This window comes from Pristis pectinata, chromosome 32, assembly GCF_009764475.1.
Source record: "Pristis pectinata isolate sPriPec2 chromosome 32, sPriPec2.1.pri, whole genome shotgun sequence".
Lineage (NCBI taxonomy): Eukaryota > Metazoa > Chordata > Chondrichthyes > Rhinopristiformes > Pristidae > Pristis > Pristis pectinata.
The window spans coordinates 5,181,295-5,187,748 of record NC_067436.1 but is presented as its reverse complement, the minus strand read 5'-3'; positions in this window follow the sequence as shown (position 1 = coordinate 5,187,748).

Here is a 6,454-nt window from a genome sequence, read left to right as displayed (position 1 = left end):
TCACATCTGATTGGACAATCCAAGAAGTGATGGAGGAGGAGGATGCTTCAGGGTGGGGGGGGGGGGGGGGGCGGCCTGAATCAGGACAGAGGTTACAAGTTTCCTGAGTAAATAAGGGAATAATTCTGGAGTAGGTGTTGGAGCCGTCATATACCTTTCCTGCACAAACCCCCTACAAGGAATTCCCCTTCGCCAGTGTTCTCCTAATTTGGATCTGACTGTTTTTCTGCATTTTTTCTCCTGTAAACCTCTGGAGACCGTCACATCCAATTAGTGCAGTTGGAAACGTGACTGGCTTTACTTTCCCTGCCACAGAGAGGATGCAGAACTTACAGGAGTGATGAGCTTTGACAGAAACAGTAAGAACCTGCATCTGTATTCCAGGTCCAAATCTTCACAGCGGTTTTTACTGAGGGTGGCTATGAGATTCAAGCTTACTCCTTGCAGCACAGTGGTTATAAACTCAGCGGCTTTCAAAACTATGGCGGCCTACCCAATGTCAGTGTCACAGCAGCAAGCACATCTGGCGGAACTTGACTGCAATAATCAAGTTGATAGGTGTCTAGAACTTTCAGAGTGCTGTTATCGACAACAAAGGTCAGTGAGTCCTGCATCGCTGGACACATTCTGAAGAGTTTGTTTTCCAGTCATTATTTTTGACTGTCAACCCCCTAAGTAAGTGCACCCTCAGCTTTTGTTGGGGGACAAGGGACTTTGCTGAGTCACTGGTTTCAGGAACAGTACATAGAACACAGGACACTACAGCACAGTACAGGCCCTTCGGCCCACAACATTGTGCCAACATTTTATCCTGCTCTAAGATCTATCTAACCCTTCCCTCCCACATAGCCCCCTATTTCTCTATCATTCATATGTCTATATAAGAGTCTCTTAAATGTCCCTAATGTATCTGCCCCCACAACCTCTTCAGGCAGTGCGTTCCACGCACCCACCACTCTCTGTGTAAAAAACTTACCCCTGACATCCCCCTTATACCTTCCTCCAATCACCTTAACATTATGTCCCCTCGTGTTAGCCATTATAATTCACCCGCTTGGCTGTTCAGGCATTTGTACCTGCACTTCCACTGCTCCTGCTCAGTGGGAACAGGGCTGCTGAGCTACTAAGGGGCTGACTGGTGTCAAGTCTGATGGGGTTCATACCCAACATCCATCCATTCAGTCTTAGCAGCAGTGGCCACTGGACAAATAGACATTGCATTTATATAGCAACTTCCAGCACCTCAAGGCATCCAGAATGTCTTACAGTTTTCGAAGAACAATCACTGGAATGTGGGAAACACCAGCAAATTTTCACAAACTTGGCCTCTAAACATAGCAAACATTAAACAACATTCCAGGAACCCCCACACCTTCTGAAATAGTGCACTGGATTTTTTACATTTACTTGAAAGGGCAGATAGGATCTCAGAGTCATACAGCACAAAAACAGGCCCCTGAGCCCAACTTGTCCACGCTGACCAAGATATCTATCCAAGCTGGTCCCATTTGCCTGCATTTGGCCAATATCCCTCTAAACCTTTCCCACCCACGTACCCGTGCAAGTGTCTTTTAAACATTGTGATTGTGAGGTGCTATCAATCTCAGCCGATTGATGGCACCTTCACCGGTGTAGGGAGCACTAGCTTCTATCTAATGCGAAGTCTCGGAAGTGTGCTTGTGCTCACAGCCACCTCACAGATCTCCAACAACAGCAGAGGTTCTTTCACCTGAAATGATAACTCTGGTTCTCCTCCCACAGATGCTGCCTGGCCTGCTGAGTGTTTCCAGCATTTTCTAGGTTTGTTTCCGATTTTTAATTTTTTTTGCGTTATTTAATTTTCATTGTCAGTGATCTCCAATTGTTAATTTGTACTTTGAGTTGATGCAATGAGGAATGGCGTTTCTGGCTAATTGGTTCCCCCATCCTTCTTGTCCTCTCCTGATCCTTTACTGGTCCCTGCACAATGAACACGTACCTTGGATGGGTGCCTGTTATTCAGAGGCTGTCGTTGATGTTGTGTTGAGAAGCTGTTCATTTGGTTCCAGGGACCTACATGTACAAGCACTTTCTTTTTTTTAATCCCAAAATAAACTTTATTCATCATAAAAAACAAACTATATACAACAATAAAACAGTGCAAACCTTTACATTCGTGTACAGATCAATCGTTAGTGTTACCTTTTTATATAAAAACAACACAGCACCAATGCCACTCGTGTGTCTCCCTGGGGTGCTACCCCAATTCCGTAATGACAATATTTAAGGGGCTTTCTCGCCTGACCCCACCCCTCCCTCTCCTGCGGCAGAAGAACCTTAAATTGTGGTCCTTTCCCACTGAGCCCTTGCGATGGCTGCACCCAGCTTCAGTGCATCCCTCAGCACGTACTCCTGCAGCCTGGAATGTGCCAGTCAGCAGCGTTCCCCTACGGACATCTCGCAGTGCTGCGAGACCGACAAGTTTCGGGCAGACCAAAGGGCGTCTTTCACCGAGTTGATGACCTTCCAGCAGCAGCTGATGTCGGTCTCTGTGTGTGTCCCTGGGAACAGCCCGTAGATCAGAGAATCCTCTGTTACACAGCTGCTGGGGATGAACCGTGACAAGGACCCTTGCATCTTTCGCCACACCCTCCTCGCAAACCCACAGCCTGCAAAGAGGTGGGTGACCATCTCGTCCCCAGTGCAGTCCTCCCGGGGGCAGTGCGCGCTGGGAGTGATTTTTTTTATATACAAAATAAACTTTATTCATAATAAAAGACAAACTATATACAATTACAAAACAGTGCAAACCTTTACATTCTTGTACAGATCATTCATTAGTGTTACCTTTTTATATATATATAAAAAAAAACCAGTACCGATGCCACACGTGTGGCTCCCTAGAAGCTACCCGGTCCCGTATTTACAATATTTAGGGGCTTTCTCACCTGTCTCCACCCCTCCCTCTCCAGTGGCAGCAGAACGCTAAACTGTAGTCCTTCCCCACCGAGCCTTTGCGTTGGCTGCACCCGGCTTCAGTGTGTCCCTCAGCACGTACTCCTGCAGCCTGGAATGTGCCAGCTGACAGCATTCCCCTACGGACATCTCGCAGTGCTGGAAGACCAACAAGTTTCGGGCAGACCAAAGGGCATCTTTCATCGAGTTGATGACCTTCCAGCAGCAGTTGATATCCGTCTCTGTGTGTGTCCCCAGGAACATCCCGTAGATCAGAGAATCCTGTGTTACGCTGCTGCTGGGGATGAACCGTGACAAGGACCCTTGCATCTTTCACCACACCCTCCTCACAAACCTACAGCCCTCAAAGAGGTGGGCGACTGTCTCGTCCTCAGTGCAGTCCTCCCGGGCGAAGCGTGTGCTGGGAGTGAGGTTCCAACCATACAGGAAGGATCTGACTGGGAGGGCCCCTCTCACTGCCAGCCAAGCGAGGTCTTGGTGCTTGTTGGTGAGTTCTGGCGATGAGACATTCTGCCAGATGGTCTGGACAGTCTGCTCAGGGAACCACCCCACAGTATCCATTGAGTCCTTCTCCTGCAGTGCCTGCAGGATGTTCCATGCTGACCACTGCCTGATGGACTTGTGGTCAAAGGTGTTGGTCTGGAAGAACTTTTCCACGAAGGACAGGTAGCACGGCAGCGTCGAGCTGACTGGGACGCTGTGTGGCCATGGGGCCAGGCCTATCCTTCGCAATAGCAGAGACAGGTAGAAGCTCGGTACATAGTGACACTTGGTGCCCACATACTTGGGTTCCGCGCACAGCCTGATGCAGCCACAGACGAAGGTGGTCATCAGGGTTTCGGGGGCTGGGAACTGGGGCTAAATTGCACCCAGGCAGCTTTCCCATCCCCACCCTGATGATGGCCAACATCAACTTACACATTAAGTTCGAGGTGAACTCTGGAACTCACCCCTGGCTTGTCCTGAGTGACCCAGTAGCATTAAATAAAGCTACATTCACTCACAGAAAGCAGCATTTAAAGACTTTAATGAGAGTTCGAATGTTCTGGGTCAGAGGATACAAAATATTATTAAGACTTCTGCCCATTGATTTCCAGAAGATTCAGGATATGATATAAAGTGAGCCAACTCTATTCCTTATATTTTCAAGGTGTCTTGTCTTCCTCTCCTCCATCTGTACTGTTGTTTCTATCTAAGAGTTATTTTGGTCTGACTTACAATGAAATCCAACTGTTATCCCTGACTTTTGGAGACTTGACAGACGTGGTGTGTAATTCTCTGTCCCATCCGTTGATGGATGGATGATGAACGACACAACTATTAGGAGCTGAATCTACTCTAGAATTACAGATACTGACGTACTGGAGACTGCAAAATTTACGGATGTAAACTCCTGGTTGCACTTCGTGTTCCGGCAGCCCTGAACCATAGTAATCCAGCTTTTGGGTTCACTTTCCAGAGCCCTCACTAGTCCACTAAATCTTTTGTTCAAGTCTTGTGTTTTGCTTAAGTGCAAACCCCGAAACCTCGGGGGCCACATATAAAGTTTGGATCCTACTTATCATTGATTTGTGTGTATGTCAAGTAGCTAACACAAAGAGACCTTCATGTTCTGATTTAGGGGGTTTAATTCACCAGCCCTTTCCAAAACTCCCGTTCAATTCAAGCTGAACAGACTGACAAGTAGGAAATCTAAGGGTGTATAGGAGTTAGCTGCTGGAGATTTATGGGGTACATTTGCAAGCGCAGGGTGCACACTCCTGCACTGAGAAATTACTGGCTAAGGAGACCGCAGAAACATGCATTGACAGGCTGTCTAAGAAACAGGTTAGAGGTCTAACCAAGAGGGCAGCCACTGTGTGATAAATAGAAACACATTTGGGAGGCATTTTTGGATGAAATCTAACAGGAAAACGATCGTTGTAGGTTAATTATAGGTCATTCCTTAAAAAAACTGATCTCCGTAGTTGAGATATTACACAAGATTCTTCTCATTTTGTTTTTCTCTAGCTTTCTCGCTCCACTGATTAACAGGAGCGTTCCCTTCTTTCCTGAGTCCTTTTATTTTTTAAGCATTCTCAAAAAAATATTCTCTATGATATACACTATATTTGGAATACAGGAGAAAAATTCGGGGGGAAACAGGATGTAAAGCATCGTTGGGACCCTTCACCACACACAAAATGCACAAGCACAATTAAAATTAAGATATGAGACAGCATTCATGAGAGCATCAGTCATTACCCGTGTCCTGGACTCCCAGTGTGCAGGGGATGGAGGTAGAACAGGCAGGGACTGTTAAAGAGTCAATGAATACTGCCCCTGGATTCAGGACAACACTTGCAACCTTCTCCAGGGTAGGTGGAAGTCTTGGTGCTTAGTTATTATGATAGCGAAGGAGGCCACTCAGCCCATTGGTCTATACTGGCTTCCAACAGAGCATTCCCATCAATCCCACTCACACTCTTCCTGTTTTCCCTGTAGTCCTCTCTGCCAGCACTGGATTGCTGCCAGCGGGGATGAGATGCTGGAATTCCGGAAGCCGAACTTCTGAAGTAGTTGCAGATGGAATTGGTAAAGTTGGACGGGGGGGGCGGGGGGGGGGGGGAGTGTGGGGCAATACACAGGGGCAGCAATTTCCTGACTTCACGGTGCCTACGGGGAACCCTGCCACATTACAACCTTGCCTCTGGGCACGGATTTCCAGCCATTACTCTGAACCGGAAAATCACATGAAACACACACGACTGTTTCTGTATTCTCTCCCAAGGAGCAAGGTTTCACACTGGGAGTGCAAAATTGGAAAATTAGCCCCCACAGCCTCGTCCAGAATCACCCACTCTCCAGCTAATATTCCCCAGGTGCAGTCACTTTAACTGACGGCACAGTCTCATGGACTCCCAACCTGGGATGGTGTCATGTTCTCCCAGCCAGCTGCGGCATTGTGCTGACACAAATTAAGCCCTGGTTAAGTGATTCTGGAATGGTTCAACTCACTAGTTACTGGCAAGTGTACAAACTCCCTCAGATACTACTTCAGATGTATCACAAGGTAACCAGATGTGATTTAGAGATGTGGTTAAATCCCTTTATAACATTTAGGGTTCATGGGCCAGTTTAACAAACTAGACTGGCTTTGTAAAGTAATTCTCAGACTAGATCTTGATCCAACAAACAACCTGCTGGAGGAACTCAGCGGGTTGAGCAGCATCTATGCGGCGAAAGGAATTGTCGACGCTTCGGGTCAAAATCCTGCCTCAGGACTGATAGTTACTCCATCTAATCCATCTCTTACCCATCTCTGGAGAGCTCACGGCATCATCAGCCTCAAATGTACCCGGGGACTTGGAATGTCACTGACTACCTGCAGAAACTGTTTGATCCTTACCAGCTGGTTGCAAGCTATTGAACTTGGCAATATGTTCTCCTGCAGACTCACAAGGTTTACATTGCAAGTATGTCCACCATGCAACGCTTCTCTTTGTAGCTTCCCCTCATC